The sequence below is a fragment of the Solea solea genome, chromosome 17, assembly GCF_958295425.1.
Source record: "Solea solea chromosome 17, fSolSol10.1, whole genome shotgun sequence".
NCBI classification, from domain to species: domain Eukaryota; kingdom Metazoa; phylum Chordata; class Actinopteri; order Pleuronectiformes; family Soleidae; genus Solea; species Solea solea.
The window spans coordinates 24781711-24805914 of NC_081150.1; the positions used below are offsets into that span (position 1 = coordinate 24781711).

The 24204-nt window shown below is 39.6% G+C and overlaps 1 pseudogene; it reads right to left on the reverse strand.

Moving 5' to 3' along the window:
- Nucleotides 1-23739: 23739 nt before the first annotated feature.
- LOC131444236 (U2 spliceosomal RNA) lies at nucleotides 23740-23957 on the reverse strand (annotated as a pseudogene).
- Between the last annotated feature and the right edge of the window lie 247 nt (nucleotides 23958-24204).

The window sequence follows — 24204 nt, forward strand, 5'->3', positions numbered from 1 at the left end:
ACATGCTCCACCTTGTTTTTCATGAAGTTTCAATGGTCTTGATAAAGGTTGGTAAAAGAAAGGATCACACCTCCACTAAGAGACAACCATCATCTTCAATTCATGCAGGTCTCACAGTACTTGATGAGACTCCAATTGCTCATTTGACTGCCTTTCATTCACAGATGGTACAGTGTAGTTGCAAATGTATCACTATCTTGAAACAACTCAAACACAGTTCTTTTAAAACTAAACATTTCGAAGCAGACCGTATGCCTTGTGAATGTAGCCACCATAGAGAAATAGATCAAATATGGACTTGTTAAAATCACCAACACTTCCCCAACAAATAGCACTTACTGCATTTTGAATTCAAGTCTGTGCGTGTGTAAGGGTAATGCAGGTGATAAATATTTGAATTGCACGTTGGATTTTAGGAAAGTTCATTTAGACTTTTCCACTGCAGATCCCATCACAACCAAGACAACCCCAAAGAGAAGCACTTATGAAGTCCAGAATCATGAGTGGTTCCATCTGAAGTGATCCGAGTTGGCAGCTCACAACCATTTCCTTGGCTCAGTTGATATTGTCCAACAAAACTGCCCCAACAAGTAGCACTTACTGAAAAAAACACTCAAGTCAATGCTAAAGTTAGGGTAATTGTACAGACGTACAAGAAATGTCAGAGGTTGTGTTTATCAATATGGTATCCAAAAAGACTGACCTCTGAAATTATGCAAATATGACATCAAAAAATCACCAACACTACCCCAACAAATAGCACTTACTGCATTTTGAATTCAAGTCTGTGCTTGTGTAAGGGTAATGCAGGTGATAAATATTTGAATTTCACGTTGGATTTTAGGAAAGTTCATTTAGACTTTTCCACTGCAGATCCCATCACAACCAAGACAACCCCAAAGAGAAGCACTTATGAAGTCCAGAATCATGAGTGGTTCCATCTGAAGTGATCTGAGTTGGAAGCTCACAGCCATTTTCTTTGCTATTCATTCAGTTGGAATTGTCAAACAAAACTGCCCCAACATCATACTGAAACAAGGCAGCACTGAAATGGGTGACATTTTGCATCAAAATAACTACCTATGACTTATCTTTGGGTCCAGGTGATCTTCTTGTAGCATCTTCTGTGGTGTGTCCAGCTACAGTGGATTTGCTTCCACAACCATGCCAATCTTATATTGGAGTGTAGCCACTCCCAACATGCTCCACCTTGTTTTTCATGAAGTTTCAATGGTCTTGATAAAGGTTGGTAAAAGAAAGGATCACACCTCCACTAAGAGACAACCATCATCTTCAATTCATGCAGGTCTCACAGTACTTGATGAGACTCCAATTGCTCATTTGACTGCCTTTCATTCACAGATGGTACAGTGTAGTTGCAAATGTATCACTATCTTGAAACAACTCAAACACAGTTCTTTTAAAACTAAACATTTCGAAGCAGACCGTATGCCTTGTGAATGTAGCCACCATAGAGAAATAGATCAAATATGGACTTGTTAAAATCACCAACACTTCCCCAACAAATAGCACTTACTGCATTTTGAATTCAAGTCTGTGCGTGTGTAAGGGTAATGCAGGTGATAAATATTTGAATTGCACGTTGGATTTTAGGAAAGTTCATTTAGACTTTTCCACTGCAGATCCCATCACAACCAAGACAACCCCAAAGAGAAGCACTTATGAAGTCCAGAATCATGAGTGGTTCCATCTGAAGTGATCCGAGTTGGCAGCTCACAACCATTTCCTTGGCTCAGTTGATATTGTCCAACAAAACTGCCCCAACAAGTAGCACTTACTGAAAAAAACACTCAAGTCAATGCTAAAGTTAGGGTAATTGTACAGACGTACAAGAAATGTCAGAGGTTGTGTTTATCAATATGGTATCCAAAAAGACTGACCTCTGAAATTATGCAAATATGACATCAAAAAATCACCAACACTACCCCAACAAATAGCACTTACTGCATTTTGAATTCAAGTCTGTGCTTGTGTAAGGGTAATGCAGGTGATAAATATTTGAATTGCACGTTGGATTTTAGGAAAGTTCATTTAGACTTTTCCACTGCAGATCCCATCACAACCAAGACAACCCCAAAGAGAAGCACTTATGAAGTCCAGAATCATGAGTGGTTCCATCTGAAGTGATCCGAGTTGGAAGCTCACAGCCATTTTCTTTGCTATTCATTCAGTTGGAATTGTCAAACAAAACTGCCCCAACATCATACTGAAACAAGGCAGCACTGAAATGGGTGACATTTTGCATCAAAATAACTACCTATGACTTATCTTTGGGTCCAGGTGATCTTCTTGTAGCATCTTCTGTGGTGTGTCCAGCTACAGTGGATTTGCTTCCACAACCATGCCAATCTTATATTGGAGTGTAGCCACTCCCAACATGCTCCACCTTGTTTTTCATGAAGTTTCAATGGTCTTGATAAAGGTTGGTAAAAGAAAGGATCACACCTCCACTAAGAGACAACCATCATCTTCAATTCATGCAGGTCTCACAGTACTTGATGAGACTCCAATTGCTCATTTGACTGCCTTTCATTCACAGATGGTACAGTGTAGTTGCAAATGTATCACTATCTTGAAACAACTCAAACACAGTTCTTTTAAAACTAAACATTTCGAAGCAGACCGTATGCCTTGTGAATGTAGCCACCATAGAGAAATAGATCAAATATGGACTTGTTAAAATCACCAACACTTCCCCAACAAATAGCACTTACTGCATTTTGAATTCAAGTCTGTGCGTGTGTAAGGGTAATGCAGGTGATAAATATTTGAATTGCACGTTGGATTTTAGGAAAGTTCATTTAGACTTTTCCACTGCAGATCCCATCACAACCAAGACAACCCCAAAGAGAAGCACTTATGAAGTCCAGAATCATGAGTGGTTCCATCTGAAGTGATCCGAGTTGGCAGCTCACAACCATTTCCTTGGCTCAGTTGATATTGTCCAACAAAACTGCCCCAACAAGTAGCACTTACTGAAAAAAACACTCAAGTCAATGCTAAAGTTAGGGTAATTGTACAGACGTACAAGAAATGTCAGAGGTTGTGTTTATCAATATGGTATCCAAAAAGACTGACCTCTGAAATTATGCAAATATGACATCAAAAAATCACCAACACTACCCCAACAAATAGCACTTACTGCATTTTGAATTCAAGTCTGTGCTTGTGTAAGGGTAATGCAGGTGATAAATATTTGAATTGCACGTTGGATTTTAGGAAAGTTCATTTAGACTTTTCCACTGCAGATCCCATCACAACCAAGACAACCCCAAAGAGAAGCACTTATGAAGTCCAGAATCATGAGTGGTTCCATCTGAAGTGATCCGAGTTGGAAGCTCACAGCCATTTTCTTTGCTATTCATTCAGTTGGAATTGTCAAACAAAACTGCCCCAACATCATACTGAAACAAGGCAGCACTGAAATGGGTGACATTTTGCATCAAAATAACTACCTATGACTTATCTTTGGGTCCAGGTGATCTTCTTGTAGCATCTTCTGTGGTGTGTCCAGCTACAGTGGATTTGCTTCCACAACCATGCCAATCTTATATTGGAGTGTAGCCACTCCCAACATGCTCCACCTTGTTTTTCATGAAGTTTCAATGGTCTTGATAAAGGTTGGTAAAAGAAAGGATCACACCTCCACTAAGAGACAACCATCATCTTCAATTCATGCAGGTCTCACAGTACTTGATGAGACTCCAATTGCTCATTTGACTGCCTTTCATTCACAGATGGTACAGTGTAGTTGCAAATGTATCACTATCTTGAAACAACTCAAACACAGTTCTTTTAAAACTAAACATTTCGAAGCAGACCATATGATTGTATGCCTTGTGAATGTAGCCACCATAGAGAAATAGATCAAATATGGACTTGTTAAAATCAGCAACCCATGGTTCCATCTGAAGTGATCCGAGTTGGCAGCTCACAACCATTTCCTTGGCTCAGTTGATATTGTCCAACAAAACTGCCCCAACAAGTAGCACTTACTGAAAAAAACACTCAAGTCAATGCTAAAGTTAGGGTAATTGTACAGACGTACAAGAAATGTCAGAGGTTGTGTTTATCAATATGGTATCCAAAAAGACTGACCTCTGAAATTATGCAAATATGACATCAAAAAATCACCAACACTACCCCAACAAATAGCACTTACTGCATTTTGAATTCAAGTCTGTGCTTGTGTAAGGGTAATGCAGGTGATAAATATTTGAATTGCACGTTGGATTTTAGGAAAGTTCATTTAGACTTTTCCACTGCAGATCCCATCACAACCAAGACAACCCCAAAGAGAAGCACTTATGAAGTCCAGAATCATGAGTGGTTCCATCTGAAGTGATCCGAGTTGGAAGCTCCCAGCCATTTTCTTTGCTATTCATTCAGTTGGAATTGTCAAACAAAACTGCCCCAACATCATACTGAAACAAGGCAGCACTGAAATGGGTGACATTTTGCATCAAAATAACTACCTATGACTTATCTTTGGGTCCAGGTGATCTTCTTGTAGCATCTTCTGTGGTGTGTCCAGCTACAGTGGATTTGCTTCCACAACCATGCCAATCTTATATTGGAGTGTAGCCACTCCCAACATGCTCCACCTTGTTTTTCATGAAGTTTCAATGGTCTTGATAAAGGTTGGTAAAAGAAAGGATCACACCTCCACTAAGAGACAACCATCATCTTCAATTCATGCAGGTCTCACAGTACTTGATGAGACTCCAATTGCTCATTTGACTGCCTTTCATTCACAGATGGTACAGTGTAGTTGCAAATGTATCACTATCTTGAAACAACTCAAACACAGTTCTTTTAAAACTAAACATTTCGAAGCAGACCATATGATTGTATGCCTTGTGAATGTAGCCACCATAGAGAAATAGATCAAATATGGACTTGTTAAAATCAGCAACCCATGGTTCCATCTGAAGTGATCCGAGTTGGCAGCTCACAACCATTTCCTTGGCTTAGTTGATATTGTCCAACAAAACTGCCCCAACAAGTAGCACTTACTGAAAAAATCACTCAAGTCAATGCTAAAGTTAGGGTAATTGTACAGACGTACAAGAAATGTCAGAGGTTGTGTTTATCAATATGGTATCCAAAAAGACTGACCTCTGAAATTATGCAAATATGACATCAAAAAATCACCAACACTACCCCAACAAATAGCACTTACTGCATTTTGAATTCAAGTCTGTGCTTGTGTAAGGGTAATGCAGGTGATAAATATTTGAATTGCACGTTTGGATTTTAGGAAAGTTCATTTAGACTTTTCCACTGCAGATCCCATCACAACCAAGACAACCCCAAAGAGAAGCACTTATGAAGTCCAGAATCATGAGTGGTTCCATCTGAAGTGATCCGAGTTGGAAGCTCCCAGCCATTTTCTTTGCTATTCATTCAGTTGGAATTGTCAAACAAAACTGCCCCAACATCATACTGAAACAAGGCAGCACTGAAATGGGTGACATTTTGCATCAAAATAACTACCTATGACTTATCTTTGGGTCCAGGTGATCTTCTTGTAGCATCTTCTGTGGTGTGTCCAGCTACAGTGGATTTGCTTCCACAACCATGCCAATCTTATATTGGAGTGTAGCCACTCCCAACATGCTCCACCTTGTTTTTCATGAAGTTTCAATGGTCTTGATAAAGGTTGGTAAAAGAAAGGATCACACCTCCACTAAGAGACAACCATCATCTTCAATTCATGCAGGTCTCACAGTACTTGATGAGACTCCAATTGCTCATTTGACTGCCTTTCATTCACAGATGGTACAGTGTAGTTGCAAATGTATCACTATCTTGAAACAACTCAAACACAGTTCTTTTAAAACTAAACATTTCGAAGCAGACCGTATGCCTTGTGAATGTAGCCACCATAGAGAAATAGATCAAATATGGACTTGTTAAAATCACCAACACTTCCCCAACAAATAGCACTTACTGCATTTTGAATTCAAGTCTGTGCGTGTGTAAGGGTAATGCAGGTGATAAATATTTGAATTGCACGTTGGATTTTAGGAAAGTTCATTTAGACTTTTCCACTGCAGATCCCATCACAACCAAGACAACCCCAAAGAGAAGCACTTATGAAGTCCAGAATCATGAGTGGTTCCATCTGAAGTGATCCGAGTTGGCAGCTCACAACCATTTCCTTGGCTCAGTTGATATTGTCCAACAAAACTGCCCCAACAAGTAGCACTTACTGAAAAAAACACTCAAGTCAATGCTAAAGTTAGGGTAATTGTACAGACGTACAAGAAATGTCAGAGGTTGTGTTTATCAATATGGTATCCAAAAAGACTGACCTCTGAAATTATGCAAATATGACATCAAAAAATCACCAACACTACCCCAACAAATAGCACTTACTGCATTTTGAATTCAAGTCTGTGCTTGTGTAAGGGTAATGCAGGTGATAAATATTTGAATTGCACGTTGGATTTTAGGAAAGTTCATTTAGACTTTTCCACTGCAGATCCCATCACAACCAAGACAACCCCAAAGAGAAGCACTTATGAAGTCCAGAATCATGAGTGGTTCCATCTGAAGTGATCTGAGTTGGAAGCTCACAGCCATTTTCTTTGCTATTCATTCAGTTGGAATTGTCAAACAAAACTGCCCCAACATCATACTGAAACAAGGCAGCACTGAAATGGGTGACATTTTGCATCAAAATAACTACCTATGACTTATCTTTGGGTCCAGGTGATCTTCTTGTAGCATCTTCTGTGGTGTGTCCAGCTACAGTGGATTTGCTTCCACAACCATGCCAATCTTATATTGGAGTGTAGCCACTCCCAACATGCTCCACCTTGTTTTTCATGAAGTTTCAATGGTCTTGATAAAGGTTGGTAAAAGAAAGGATCACACCTCCACTAAGAGACAACCATCATCTTCAATTCATGCAGGTCTCACAGTACTTGATGAGACTCCAATTGCTCATTTGACTGCCTTTCATTCACAGATGGTACAGTGTAGTTGCAAATGTATCACTATCTTGAAACAACTCAAACACAGTTCTTTTAAAACTAAACATTTCGAAGCAGACCGTATGCCTTGTGAATGTAGCCACCATAGAGAAATAGATCAAATATGGACTTGTTAAAATCACCAACACTTCCCCAACAAATAGCACTTACTGCATTTTGAATTCAAGTCTGTGCGTGTGTAAGGGTAATGCAGGTGATAAATATTTGAATTGCACGTTGGATTTTAGGAAAGTTCATTTAGACTTTTCCACTGCAGATCCCATCACAACCAAGACAACCCCAAAGAGAAGCACTTATGAAGTCCAGAATCATGAGTGGTTCCATCTGAAGTGATCCGAGTTGGCAGCTCACAACCATTTCCTTGGCTCAGTTGATATTGTCCAACAAAACTGCCCCAACAAGTAGCACTTACTGAAAAAAACACTCAAGTCAATGCTAAAGTTAGGGTAATTGTACAGACGTACAAGAAATGTCAGAGGTTGTGTTTATCAATATGGTATCCAAAAAGACTGACCTCTGAAATTATGCAAATATGACATCAAAAAATCACCAACACTACCCCAACAAATAGCACTTACTGCATTTTGAATTCAAGTCTGTGCTTGTGTAAGGGTAATGCAGGTGATAAATATTTGAATTGCACGTTGGATTTTAGGAAAGTTCATTTAGACTTTTCCACTGCAGATCCCATCACAACCAAGACAACCCCAAAGAGAAGCACTTATGAAGTCCAGAATCATGGGTGGTTCCATCTGAAGTGATCTGAGTTGGAAGCTCACAGCCATTTTCTTTGCTATTCATTCAGTTGGAATTGTCAAACAAAACTGCCCCAACATCATACTGAAACAAGGCAGCACTGAAATGGGTGACATTTTGCATCAAAATAACTACCTATGACTTATCTTTGGGTCCAGGTGATCTTCTTGTAGCATCTTCTGTGGTGTGTCCAGCTACAGTGGATTTGCTTCCACAACCATGCCAATCTTATATTGGAGTGTAGCCACTCCCAACATGCTCCACCTTGTTTTTCATGAAGTTTCAATGGTCTTGATAAAGGTTGGTAAAAGAAAGGATCACACCTCCACTAAGAGACAACCATCATCTTCAATTCATGCAGGTCTCACAGTACTTGATGAGACTCCAATTGCTCATTTGACTGCCTTTCATTCACAGATGGTACAGTGTAGTTGCAAATGTATCACTATCTTGAAACAACTCAAACACAGTTCTTTTAAAACTAAACATTTCGAAGCAGACCGTATGCCTTGTGAATGTAGCCACCATAGAGAAATAGATCAAATATGGACTTGTTAAAATCACCAACACTTCCCCAACAAATAGCACTTACTGCATTTTGAATTCAAGTCTGTGCGTGTGTAAGGGTAATGCAGGTGATAAATATTTGAATTGCACGTTGGATTTTAGGAAAGTTCATTTAGACTTTTCCACTGCAGATCCCATCACAACCAAGACAACCCCAAAGAGAAGCACTTATGAAGTCCAGAATCATGAGTGGTTCCATCTGAAGTGATCCGAGTTGGCAGCTCACAACCATTTCCTTGGCTCAGTTGATATTGTCCAACAAAACTGCCCCAACAAGTAGCACTTACTGAAAAAAACACTCAAGTCAATGCTAAAGTTAGGGTAATTGTACAGACGTACAAGAAATGTCAGAGGTTGTGTTTATCAATATGGTATCCAAAAAGACTGACCTCTGAAATTATGCAAATATGACATCAAAAAATCACCAACACTACCCCAACAAATAGCACTTACTGCATTTTGAATTCAAGTCTGTGCTTGTGTAAGGGTAATGCAGGTGATAAATATTTGAATTGCACGTTGGATTTTAGGAAAGTTCATTTAGACTTTTCCACTGCAGATCCCATCACAACCAAGACAACCCCAAAGAGAAGCACTTATGAAGTCCAGAATCATGGGTGGTTCCATCTGAAGTGATCCGAGTTGGAAGCTCACAGCCATTTTCTTTGCTATTCATTCAGTTGGAATTGTCAAACAAAACTGCCCCAACATCATACTGAAACAAGGCAGCACTGAAATGGGTGACATTTTGCATCAAAATAACTACCTATGACTTATCTTTGGGTCCAGGTGATCTTCTTGTAGCATCTTCTGTGGTGTGTCCAGCTACAGTGGATTTGCTTCCACAACCATGCCAATCTTATATTGGAGTGTAGCCACTCCCAACATGCTCCACCTTGTTTTTCATGAAGTTTCAATGGTCTTGATAAAGGTTGGTAAAAGAAAGGATCACACCTCCACTAAGAGACAACCATCATCTTCAATTCATGCAGGTCTCACAGTACTTGATGAGACTCCAATTGCTCATTTGACTGCCTTTCATTCACAGATGGTACAGTGTAGTTGCAAATGTATCACTATCTTGAAACAACTCAAACACAGTTCTTTTAAAACTAAACATTTCGAAGCAGACCATATGATTGTATGCCTTGTGAATGTAGCCACCATAGAGAAATAGATCAAATATGGACTTGTTAAAATCAGCAACCCATGGTTCCATCTGAAGTGATCCGAGTTGGCAGCTCACAACCATTTCCTTGGCTTAGTTGATATTGTCCAACAAAACTGCCCCAACAAGTAGCACTTACTGAAAAAATCACTCAAGTCAATGCTAAAGTTAGGGTAATTGTACAGACGTACAAGAAATGTCAGAGGTTGTGTTTATCAATATGGTATCCAAAAAGACTGACCTCTGAAATTATGCAAATATGACATCAAAAAATCACCAACACTACCCCAACAAATAGCACTTACTGCATTTTGAATTCAAGTCTGTGCTTGTGTAAGGGTAATGCAGGTGATAAATATTTGAATTGCACGTTTGGATTTTAGGAAAGTTCATTTAGACTTTTCCACTGCAGATCCCATCACAACCAAGACAACCCCAAAGAGAAGCACTTATGAAGTCCAGAATCATGAGTGGTTCCATCTGAAGTGATCCGAGTTGGAAGCTCCCAGCCATTTTCTTTGCTATTCATTCAGTTGGAATTGTCAAACAAAACTGCCCCAACATCATACTGAAACAAGGCAGCACTGAAATGGGTGACATTTTGCATCAAAATAACTACCTATGACTTATCTTTGGGTCCAGGTGATCTTCTTGTAGCATCTTCTGTGGTGTGTCCAGCTACAGTGGATTTGCTTCCACAACCATGCCAATCTTATATTGGAGTGTAGCCACTCCCAACATGCTCCACCTTGTTTTTCATGAAGTTTCAATGGTCTTGATAAAGGTTGGTAAAAGAAAGGATCACACCTCCACTAAGAGACAACCATCATCTTCAATTCATGCAGGTCTCACAGTACTTGATGAGACTCCAATTGCTCATTTGACTGCCTTTCATTCACAGATGGTACAGTGTAGTTGCAAATGTATCACTATCTTGAAACAACTCAAACACAGTTCTTTTAAAACTAAACATTTCGAAGCAGACCGTATGCCTTGTGAATGTAGCCACCATAGAGAAATAGATCAAATATGGACTTGTTAAAATCACCAACACTTCCCCAACAAATAGCACTTACTGCATTTTGAATTCAAGTCTGTGCGTGTGTAAGGGTAATGCAGGTGATAAATATTTGAATTGCACGTTGGATTTTAGGAAAGTTCATTTAGACTTTTCCACTGCAGATCCCATCACAACCAAGACAACCCCAAAGAGAAGCACTTATGAAGTCCAGAATCATGAGTGGTTCCATCTGAAGTGATCCGAGTTGGCAGCTCACAACCATTTCCTTGGCTCAGTTGATATTGTCCAACAAAACTGCCCCAACAAGTAGCACTTACTGAAAAAAACACTCAAGTCAATGCTAAAGTTAGGGTAATTGTACAGACGTACAAGAAATGTCAGAGGTTGTGTTTATCAATATGGTATCCAAAAAGACTGACCTCTGAAATTATGCAAATATGACATCAAAAAATCACCAACACTACCCCAACAAATAGCACTTACTGCATTTTGAATTCAAGTCTGTGCTTGTGTAAGGGTAATGCAGGTGATAAATATTTGAATTGCACGTTGGATTTTAGGAAAGTTCATTTAGACTTTTCCACTGCAGATCCCATCACAACCAAGACAACCCCAAAGAGAAGCACTTATGAAGTCCAGAATCATGAGTGGTTCCATCTGAAGTGATCTGAGTTGGAAGCTCACAGCCATTTTCTTTGCTATTCATTCAGTTGGAATTGTCAAACAAAACTGCCCCAACATCATACTGAAACAAGGCAGCACTGAAATGGGTGACATTTTGCATCAAAATAACTACCTATGACTTATCTTTGGGTCCAGGTGATCTTCTTGTAGCATCTTCTGTGGTGTGTCCAGCTACAGTGGATTTGCTTCCACAACCATGCCAATCTTATATTGGAGTGTAGCCACTCCCAACATGCTCCACCTTGTTTTTCATGAAGTTTCAATGGTCTTGATAAAGGTTGGTAAAAGAAAGGATCACACCTCCACTAAGAGACAACCATCATCTTCAATTCATGCAGGTCTCACAGTACTTGATGAGACTCCAATTGCTCATTTGACTGCCTTTCATTCACAGATGGTACAGTGTAGTTGCAAATGTATCACTATCTTGAAACAACTCAAACACAGTTCTTTTAAAACTAAACATTTCGAAGCAGACCGTATGCCTTGTGAATGTAGCCACCATAGAGAAATAGATCAAATATGGACTTGTTAAAATCACCAACACTTCCCCAACAAATAGCACTTACTGCATTTTGAATTCAAGTCTGTGCGTGTGTAAGGGTAATGCAGGTGATAAATATTTGAATTGCACGTTGGATTTTAGGAAAGTTCATTTAGACTTTTCCACTGCAGATCCCATCACAACCAAGACAACCCCAAAGAGAAGCACTTATGAAGTCCAGAATCATGAGTGGTTCCATCTGAAGTGATCCGAGTTGGCAGCTCACAACCATTTCCTTGGCTCAGTTGATATTGTCCAACAAAACTGCCCCAACAAGTAGCACTTACTGAAAAAAACACTCAAGTCAATGCTAAAGTTAGGGTAATTGTACAGACGTACAAGAAATGTCAGAGGTTGTGTTTATCAATATGGTATCCAAAAAGACTGACCTCTGAAATTATGCAAATATGACATCAAAAAATCACCAACACTACCCCAACAAATAGCACTTACTGCATTTTGAATTCAAGTCTGTGCTTGTGTAAGGGTAATGCAGGTGATAAATATTTGAATTGCACGTTGGATTTTAGGAAAGTTCATTTAGACTTTTCCACTGCAGATCCCATCACAACCAAGACAACCCCAAAGAGAAGCACTTATGAAGTCCAGAATCATGGGTGGTTCCATCTGAAGTGATCTGAGTTGGAAGCTCACAGCCATTTTCTTTGCTATTCATTCAGTTGGAATTGTCAAACAAAACTGCCCCAACATCATACTGAAACAAGGCAGCACTGAAATGGGTGACATTTTGCATCAAAATAACTACCTATGACTTATCTTTGGGTCCAGGTGATCTTCTTGTAGCATCTTCTGTGGTGTGTCCAGCTACAGTGGATTTGCTTCCACAACCATGCCAATCTTATATTGGAGTGTAGCCACTCCCAACATGCTCCACCTTGTTTTTCATGAAGTTTCAATGGTCTTGATAAAGGTTGGTAAAAGAAAGGATCACACCTCCACTAAGAGACAACCATCATCTTCAATTCATGCAGGTCTCACAGTACTTGATGAGACTCCAATTGCTCATTTGACTGCCTTTCATTCACAGATGGTACAGTGTAGTTGCAAATGTATCACTATCTTGAAACAACTCAAACACAGTTCTTTTAAAACTAAACATTTCGAAGCAGACCGTATGCCTTGTGAATGTAGCCACCATAGAGAAATAGATCAAATATGGACTTGTTAAAATCACCAACACTTCCCCAACAAATAGCACTTACTGCATTTTGAATTCAAGTCTGTGCGTGTGTAAGGGTAATGCAGGTGATAAATATTTGAATTGCACGTTGGATTTTAGGAAAGTTCATTTAGACTTTTCCACTGCAGATCCCATCACAACCAAGACAACCCCAAAGAGAAGCACTTATGAAGTCCAGAATCATGAGTGGTTCCATCTGAAGTGATCCGAGTTGGCAGCTCACAACCATTTCCTTGGCTCAGTTGATATTGTCCAACAAAACTGCCCCAACAAGTAGCACTTACTGAAAAAAACACTCAAGTCAATGCTAAAGTTAGGGTAATTGTACAGACGTACAAGAAATGTCAGAGGTTGTGTTTATCAATATGGTATCCAAAAAGACTGACCTCTGAAATTATGCAAATATGACATCAAAAAATCACCAACACTACCCCAACAAATAGCACTTACTGCATTTTGAATTCAAGTCTGTGCTTGTGTAAGGGTAATGCAGGTGATAAATATTTGAATTGCACGTTGGATTTTAGGAAAGTTCATTTAGACTTTTCCACTGCAGATCCCATCACAACCAAGACAACCCCAAAGAGAAGCACTTATGAAGTCCAGAATCATGGGTGGTTCCATCTGAAGTGATCCGAGTTGGAAGCTCACAGCCATTTTCTTTGCTATTCATTCAGTTGGAATTGTCAAACAAAACTGCCCCAACATCATACTGAAACAAGGCAGCACTGAAATGGGTGACATTTTGCATCAAAATAACTACCTATGACTTATCTTTGGGTCCAGGTGATCTTCTTGTAGCATCTTCTGTGGTGTGTCCAGCTACAGTGGATTTGCTTCCACAACCATGCCAATCTTATATTGGAGTGTAGCCACTCCCAACATGCTCCACCTTGTTTTTCATGAAGTTTCAATGGTCTTGATAAAGGTTGGTAAAAGAAAGGATCACACCTCCACTAAGAGACAACCATCATCTTCAATTCATGCAGGTCTCACAGTACTTGATGAGACTCCAATTGCTCATTTGACTGCCTTTCATTCACAGATGGTACAGTGTAGTTGCAAATGTATCACTATCTTGAAACAACTCAAACACAGTTCTTTTAAAACTAAACATTTCGAAGCAGACCGTATGCCTTGTGAATGTAGCCACCATAGAGAAATAGATCAAATATGGACTTGTTAAAATCACCAACACTTCCCCAACAAATAGCACTTACTGCATTTTGAATTCAAGTCTGTGCGTGTGTAAGGGTAATGCAGGTGATAAATATTTGAATTGCACGTTGGATTTTAGGAAAGTTCATTTAGACTTTTCCACTGCAGATCCCATCACAACCAAGACAACCCCAAAGAGAAGCACTTATGAAGTCCAGAATCATGAGTGGTTCCATCTGAAGTGATCCGAGTTGGCAGCTCACAACCATTTCCTTGGCTCAGTTGATATTGTCCAACAAAACTGCCCCAACAAGTAGCACTTACTGAAAAAAACACTCAAGTCAATGCTAAAGTTAGGGTAATTGTACAGACGTACAAGAAATGTCAGAGGTTGTGTTTATCAATATGGTATCCAAAAGGACTGACCTCTGAAATTATGCAAATATGACATCAAAAAATCACCAACACTACCCCAACAAATAGCACTTACTGCATTTTGAATTCAAGTCTGTGCTTGTGTAAGGGTAATGCAGGTGATAAATATTTGAATTGCACGTTGGATTTTAGGAAAGTTCATTTAGACTTTTCCACTGCAGATCCCATCACAACCAAGACAACCCCAAAGAGAAGCACTTATGAAGTCCAGAATCATGAGTGGTTCCATCTGAAGTGATCCGAGTTGGAAGCTCACAGCCATTTTCTTTGCTATTCATTCAGTTGGAATTGTCAAACAAAACTGCCCCAACATCATACTGAAACAAGGCAGCACTGAAATGGGTGACATTTTGCATCAAAATAACTACCTATGACTTATCTTTGGGTCCAGGTGATCTTCTTGTAGCATCTTCTGTGGTGTGTCCAGCTACAGTGGATTTGCTTCCACAACCATGCCAATCTTATATTGGAGTGTAGCCACTCCCAACATTCTCCACCTTGTTTTTCATGAAGTTTCAATGGTCTTGATAAAGGTTGGTAAAAGAAAGGATCACACCTCCACTAAGAGACAACCATCATCTTCAATTCATGCAGGTCTCACAGTACTTGATGAGACTCCAATTGCTCATTTGACTGCCTTTCATTCACAGATGGTACAGTGTAGTTGCAAATGTATCACTATCTTGAAACAACTCAAACACAGTTCTTTTAAAACTAAACATTTCGAAGCAGACCGTATGCCTTGTGAATGTAGCCACCATAGAGAAATAGATCAAATATGGACTTGTTAAAATCACCAACACTTCCCCAACAAATAGCACTTACTGCATTTTGAATTCAAGTCTGTGCTTGTGTAAGGGTAATGCAGGTGATAAATATTTGAATTGCACGTTGGATTTTAGGAAAGTTCATTTAGACTTTTCCACTGCAGATCCCATCACAACCAAGACAACCCCAAAGAGAAGCACTTATGAAGTCCAGAATCATGAGTGGTTCCATCTGAAGTGATCCGAGTTGGAAGCTCCCAGCCATTTTCTTTGCTATTCATTCAGTTGGAATTGTCAAACAAAACTGCCCCAACATCATACTGAAACAAGGCAGCACTGAAATGGGTGACATTTTGCATCAAAATAACTACCTATGACTTATCTTTGGGTCCAGGTGATCTTCTTGTAGCATCTTCTGTGGTGTGTCCAGCTACAGTGGATTTGCTTCCACAACCATGCCAATCTTATATTGGAGTGTAGCCACTCCCAACATGCTCCACCTTGTTTTTCATGAAGTTTCAATGGTCTTGATAAAGGTTGGTAAAAGAAAGGATCACACCTCCACTAAGAGACAACCATCATCTTCAATTCATGCAGGTCTCACAGTACTTGATGAGACTCCAATTGCTCATTTGACTGCCTTTCATTCACAGATGGTACAGTGTAGTTGCAAATGTATCACTATCTTGAAACAACTCAAACACAGTTCTTTTAAAACTAAACATTTCGAAGCAGACCGTATGCCTTGTGAATGTAGCCACCATAGAGAAATAGATCAAATATGGACTTGTTAAAATCACCAACACTTCCCCAACAAATAGCACTTACTGCATTTTGAATTCAAGTCTGTGCTTGTGTAAGGGTAATGCAGGTGATAAATATTTGAATTGCACGTTGGATTTTAGGAAAGTTCATTTAGACTTTTCCACTGCAGATCCCATCACAACCAAGACAACCCCAAAGAGAAGCACTTATGAAGTCCAGAATCATGAGTGGTTCCATCTGAAGTGATCCGAGTTGGCAGCTCACAACCATTTCCTTGGCTCAGTTGATATTGTCCAACAAAACTGCCCCAACAAGTAGCACTTACTGAAAAAAACACTCAAGTCAATGCTAAAGTTAGGGTAATTGTACAGACGTACAAGAAATGTCAGAGGTTGTGTTTATCAATATGGTATCCAAAAAGACTGACCTCTGAAATTATGCAAATATGACATCAAAAAATCACCAACACTACCCCAACAAATAGCACTTACTGCATTTTGAATTCAAGTCTGTGCTTGTGTAAGGGTAATGCAGGTGATAAATATTTGAATTGCACGTTGGATTTTAGGAAAGTTCATTTAGACTTTTCCACTGCAGATCCCATCACAACCAAGACAACCCCAAAGAGAAGCACTTATGAAGTCCAGAATCATGAGTGGTTCCATCTGAAGTGATCTGAGTTGGAAGCTCACAGCCATTTTCTTTGCTATTCATTCAGTTGGAATTGTCAAACAAAACTGCCCCAACATCATACTGAAACAAGGCAGCACTGAAATGGGTGACATTTTGCATCAAAATAACTACCTATGACTCTTCTTTCGGTCCAGGTGATCTTCTTGTAGCATCTTCTGTGGTGTGTCCAGCTACAGTGGATTTGCTTCCACAACCATGCCAATCTTATATTGGAGTGTAGCCACTCCCAACATGCTCCACCTTGTTTTTCATGAAGTTTCAATGGTCTTGATAAAGGTTGGTAAAAGAAAGGATCACACCTCCACTAAGAGACAACCATCATCTTCAATTCATGCAGGTCTCACAGTACTTGATGAGACTCCAATTGCTCATTTGACTGCCTTTCATTCACAGATGGTACAGTGTAGTTGCAAATGTATCACTATCTTGAAACAACTCAAACACAGTTCTTTTAAAACTAAACATTTCGAAGCAGACCGTATGCCTTGTGAATGTAGCCACCATAGAGAAATAGATCAAATATGGACTTGTTAAAATCACCAACACTTCCCCAACAAATAGCACTTACTGCATTTTGAATTCAAGTCTGTGCGTGTGTAAGGGTAATGCAGGTGATAAATATTTGAATTGCACGTTGGATTTTAGGAAAGTTCATTTAGACTTTTCCACTGCAGATCCCATCACAACCAAGACAACCCCAAAGAGAAGCACTTATGAAGTCCAGAATCATGAGTGGTTCCATCTGAAGTGATCCGAGTTGGCAGCTCACAACCATTTCCTTGGCTCAGTTGATATTGTCCAACAAAACTGCCCCAACAAGTAGCACTTACTGAAAAAAACACTCAAGTCAATGCTAAAGTTAGGGTAATTGTACAGACGTACAAGAAATGTCAGAGGTTGTGTTTATCAATATGGTATCCAAAAAGACTGACCTCTGAAATTATGCAAATATGACATCAAAAAATCACCAACACTACCCCAACAAATAGCACTTACTGCATTTTGAATTCAAGTCTGTGCTTGTGTAAGGGTAATGCAGGTGATAAATATTTGAATTGCACGTTGGATTTTAGGAAAGTTCATTTAGACTTTTCCACTGCAGATCCCATCACAACCAAGACAACCCCAAAGAGAAGCACTTATGAAGTCCAGAATCATGAGTGGTTCCATCTGAAGTGATCTGAGTTGGAAGCTCACAGCCATTTTCTTTGCTATTCATTCAGTTGGAATTGTCAAACAAAACTGCCCCAACATCATACTGAAACAAGGCAGCACTGAAATGGGTGACATTTTGCATCAAAATAACTACCTATGACTCTTCTTTCGGTCCAGGTGATCTTCTTGTAGCATCTTCTGTGGTGTGTCCAGCTACAGTGGATTTGCTTCCACAACCATGCCAATCTTATATTGGAGTGTAGCCACTCCCAACATGCTCCACCTTGTTTTTCATGAAGTTTCAATGGTCTTGATAAAGGTTGGTAAAAGAAAGGATCACACCTCCACTAAGAGACAACCATCATCTTCAATTCATGCAGGTCTCACAGTACTTGATGAGACTCCAATTGCTCATTTGACTGCCTTTCATTCACAGATGGTACAGTGTAGTTGCAAATGTATCACTATCTTGAAACAACTCAAACACAGTTCTTTTAAAACTAAACATTTCGAAGCAGACCGTATGCCTTGTGAATGTAGCCACCATAGAGAAATAGATCAAATATGGACTTGTTAAAATCACCAACACTTCCCCAACAAATAGCACTTACTGCATTTTGAATTCAAGTCTGTGCTTGTGTAAGGGTAATGCAGGTGATAAATATTTGAATTGCACGTTGGATTTTAGGAAAGTTCATTTAGACTTTTCCACTGCAGATCCCATCACAACCAAGACAACCCCAAAGAGAAGCACTTATGAAGTCCAGAATCATGAGTGGTTCCATCTGAAGTGATCCGAGTTGGCAGCTCACAACCATTTCCTTGGCTCAGTTGATATTGTCCAACAAAACTGCCCCAACAAGTAGCACTTACTGAAAAAAACACTCAAGTCAATGCTAAAGTTAGGGTAATTGTACAGACGTACAAGAAATGTCAGAGGTTGTGTTTATCAATATGGTATCCAAAAAGACTGACCTCTGAAATTATGCAAATATGACATCAAAAAATCACCAACACTACCCCAACAAATAGCACTTACTGCATTTTGAATTCAAGTCTGTGCTTGTGTAAGGGTAATGCAGGTGATAAATATTTGAATTGCACGTTGGATTTTAGGAAAGTTCATTTAGACTTTTCCACTGCAGATCCCATCACAACCAAGACAACCCCAAAGAGAAGCACTTATGAAGTCCAGAATCATGAGTGGTTCCATCTGAAGTGATCCGAGTTGGAAGCTCCCAGCCATTTTCTTTGCTATTCATTCAGTTGGAATTGTCAAACAAAACTGCCCCAACATCATACTGAAACAAGGCAGCACTGAAATGGGTGACATTTTGCATCAAAATAACTACCTATGACTTATCTTTGGGTCCAGGTGATCTTCTTGTAGCATCTTCTGTGGTGTGTCCAGCTACAGTGGATTTGCTTCCACAACCATGCCAATCTTATATTGGAGTGTAGCCACTCCCAACATGCTCCACCTTGTTTTTCATGAAGTTTCAATGGTCTTGATAAAGGTTGGTAAAAGAAAGGATCACACCTCCACTAAGAGACAACCATCATCTTCAATTCATGCAGGTCTCACAGTACTTGATGAGACTCCAATTGCTCATTTGACTGCCTTTCATTCACAGATGGTACAGTGTAGTTGCAAATGTATCACTATCTTGAAACAACTCAAACACAGTTCTTTTAAAACTAAACATTTCGAAGCAGACCGTATGCCTTGTGAATGTAGCCACCATAGAGAAATAGATCAAATATGGACTTGTTAAAATCACCAACACTTCCCCAACAAATAGCACTTACTGCATTTTGAATTCAAGTCTGTGCTTGTGTAAGGGTAATGCAGGTGATAAATATTTGAATTGCACGTTGGATTTTAGGAAAGTTCATTTAGACTTTTCCACTGCAGATCCCATCACAACCAAGACAACCCCAAAGAGAAGCACTTATGAAGTCCAGAATCATGAGTGGTTCCATCTGAAGTGATCCGAGTTGGCAGCTCACAACCATTTCCTTGGCTCAGTTGATATTGTCCAACAAAACTGCCCCAACAAGTAGCACTTACTGAAAAAAACACTCAAGTCAATGCTAAAGTTAGGGTAATTGTACAGACGTACAAGAAATGTCAGAGGTTGTGTTTATCAATATGGTATCCAAAAAGACTGACCTCTGAAATTATGCAAATATGACATCAAAAAATCACCAACACTACCCCAACAAATAGCACTTACTGCATTTTGAATTCAAGTCTGTGCTTGTGTAAGGGTAATGCAGGTGATAAATATTTGAATTGCACGTTGGATTTTAGGAAAGTTCATTTAGACTTTTCCACTGCAGATCCCATCACAACCAAGACAACCCCAAAGAGAAGCACTTATGAAGTCCAGAATCATGAGTGGTTCCATCTGAAGTGATCTGAGTTGGAAGCTCACAGCCATTTTCTTTGCTATTCATTCAGTTGGAATTGTCAAACAAAACTGCCCCAACATCATACTGAAACAAGGCAGCACTGAAATGGGTGACATTTTGCATCAAAATAACTACCTATGACTCTTCTTTCGGTCCAGGTGATCTTCTTGTAGCATCTTCTGTGGTGTGTCCAGCTACAGTGGATTTGCTTCCACAACCATGCCAATCTTATATTGGAGTGTAGCCACTCCCAACATGCTCCACCTTGTTTTTCATGAAGTTTCAATGGTCTTGATAAAGGTTGGTAAAAGAAAGGATCACACCTCCACTAAGAGACAACCATCATCTTCAATTCATGCAGGTCTCACAGTACTTGATGAGACTCCAATTGCTCATTTGACTGCCTTTCATTCACAGATGGTACAGTGTAGTTGCAAATGTATCACTATCTTGAAACAACTCAAACACAGTTCTTTTAAAACTAAACATTTCGAAGCAGACCGTATGCCTTGTGAATGTAGCCACCATAGAGAAATAGATCAAATATGGACTTGTTAAAATCACCAACACTTCCCCAACAAATAGCACTTACTGCATTTTGAATTCAAGTCTGTGCGTGTGTAAGGGTAATGCAGGTGATAAATATTTGAATTGCACGTTGGATTTTAGGAAAGTTCATTTAGACTTTTCCACTGCAGATCCCATCACAACCAAGACAACCCCAAAGAGAAGCACTTATGAAGTCCAGAATCATGAGTGGTTCCATCTGAAGTGATCCGAGTTGGCAGCTCACAACCATTTCCTTGGCTCAGTTGATATTGTCCAACAAAACTGCCCCAACAAGTAGCACTTACTGAAAAAAACACTCAAGTCAATGCTAAAGTTAGGGTAATTGTACAGACGTACAAGAAATGTCAGAGGTTGTGTTTATCAATATGGTATCCAAAAAGACTGACCTCTGAAATTATGCAAATATGACATCAAAAAATCACCAACACTACCCCAACAAATAGCACTTACTGCATTTTGAATTCAAGTCTGTGCTTGTGTAAGGGTAATGCAGGTGATAAATATTTGAATTGCACGTTGGATTTTAGGAAAGTTCATTTAGACTTTTCCACTGCAGATCCCATCACAACCAAGACAACCCCAAAGAGAAGCACTTATGAAGTCCAGAATCATGAGTGGTTCCATCTGAAGTGATCCGAGTTGGAAGCTCACAGCCATTTTCTTTGCTATTCATTCAGTTGGAATTGTCAAACAAAACTGCCCCAACATCATACTGAAACAAGGCAGCACTGAAATGGGTGACATTTTGCATCAAAATAACTACCTATGACTTATCTTTGGGTCCAGGTGATCTTCTTGTAGTATCTTCTGTGGTGTGTCCAGCTACAGTGGATTTGCTTCCACAACCATGCCAATCTTATATTGGAGTGTAGCCACTCCCAACATTCTCCACCTTGTTTTTCATGAAGTTTCAATGGTCTTGATAAAGGTTGGTAAAAGAAAGGATCACACCTCCACTAAGAGACAACCATCATCTTCAATTCATGCAGGTCTCACAGTACTCGATGAGACTCCAATTGCTCATTTGACTGCCTTTCATTCACAGATGGTACAGTGTAGTTGCAAATGTATCACTATCTTGAAACAACTCAAACACAGTTCTTTTAAAACTAAACATTTCGAAGCAGACCGTATGCCTTGTGAATGTAGCCACCATAGAGAAATAGATCAAATATGGACTTGTTAAAATCACCAACACTTCCCCAACAAATAGCACTTACTGCATTTTGAATTCAAGCCTGTGCTTGTGTAAGGGTAATGCAGGTGATAAATATTTGAATTGCACTTTGGATTTTAGGAAAGTTCATTTAGACTTTTCCACTGCAGATCCCATCACAACCAAGACAACCCCAAAGAGAAGCACTTATGAAGTCCAGAATCATGAGTGGTTCCATCTGAAGTGATCCGAGTTGGCAGCTCACAACCATTTCCTTGGCTCAGTTGATATTGTCCAACAAAACTGCCCCAACAAGTAGCACTTACTGAAAAAAACACTCAAGTCAATGCTAAAGTTAGGGTAATTGTACAGACGTACAAGAAATGTCAGAGGTTGTGTTTATCAATATGGTATCCAAAAAGACTGACCTCTGAAATTATGCAAATATGACATCAAAAAATCACCAACACTACCCCAACAAATAGCACTTACTGCATTTTGAATTCAAGTCTGTGCTTGTGTAAGGGTAATGCAGGTGATAAATATTTGAATTGCACGTTGGATTTTAGGAAAGTTCATTTAGACTTTTCCACTGCAGATCCCATCACAACCAAGACAACCCCAAAGAGAAGCACTTATGAAGTCCAGAATCATGAGTGGTTCCATCTGAAGTGATCCGAGTTGGAAGCTCCCAGCCATTTTCTTTGCTATTCATTCAGTTGGAATTGTCAAACAAAACTGCCCCAACATCATACTGAAACAAGGCAGCACTGAAATGGGTGACATTTTGCATCAAAATAACTACCTATGACTTATCTTTGGGTCCAGGTGATCTTCTTGTAGCATCTTCTGTGGTGTGTCCAGCTACAGTGGATTTGCTTCCACAACCATGCCAATCTTATATTGGAGTGTAGCCACTCCCAACATGCTCCACCTTGTTTTTCATGAAGTTTCAATGGTCTTGATAAAGGTTGGTAAAAGAAAGGATCACACCTCCACTAAGAGACAACCATCATCTTCAATTCATGCAGGTCTCACAGTACTTGATGAGACTCCAATTGCTCATTTGACTGCCTTTCATTCACAGATGGTACAGTGTAGTTGCAAATGTATCACTATCTTGAAACAACTCAAACACAGTTCTTTTAAAACTAAACATTTCGAAGCAGACCGTATGCCTTGTGAATGTAGCCACCATAGAGAAATAGATCAAATATGGACTTGTTAAAATCAGCAACACCACCCCAACAAATAGCACTTGCTTGTGTAAGGGTAATGTTGGTTTCTTGTGTAAGGGTAATGTTGGTGATAAATATTTGAATTCCACATTGGATTTTGGGATAGTTCATTCAGACCTTTCCACTGCAGAACCCATCACCACCAAGACAACCCCAAAGAAAAGCACTTATGAAGTCCAGAATCATGAGTGGCTCCATCTGAAGTGATCTGAGTGATCTACGTTGACCCTTCCTTATCATATAATTTCCCCAGCATTCATTCACAGCTTGACTGTTAGTTAATGGTTATCTTAATCCCTACAGGAAACAGAAAGAAAGCTGGTTATTTCCCACACCGCTTCTATTTCCTCTCTCTCCACCGCCTCCTCGCTGCTGGGCTCGCTATGTCCTCCAGGATATTGTGTGTCTGCTGATAGTGGCCGGTAACAGCCAAATTGTACCTCAGGCCGAGATCAATTAGGTCCTTGCGACTAAATGTGACGTTTGCACGACAAAATTCCAAAAACACACACAAAAAAAGTAGTAAAAAGACGCAACCAGTTGGAGAGCTAAGAGCCACTGCACCAGTGTGCGCCGCCATCGTGAAGAAACTGATAAGAACAGATACTACACTTGATCTTAGCCAAAAGGCAGAGAAGCAATAGCAAAGAAAATGGTTGTGAGCTTCCAACTCGGATCACTTCAGATAGAACCACTCATGATTCTGGACTTCAAAAGTGCTTCTCTTTGGGGTTGTCTTTGTTGTGATAGGATCTGCAGTCACAAAGTCTAAATGAACTATCCTAAAATCCAATGTGGAATTCAAATATTTACCACCAGCATTACACTTACACAAGCACTGACGTGAATTTAAAATGCAGTAAGTGCTATTTGTTGGGGTAGTGTTGGT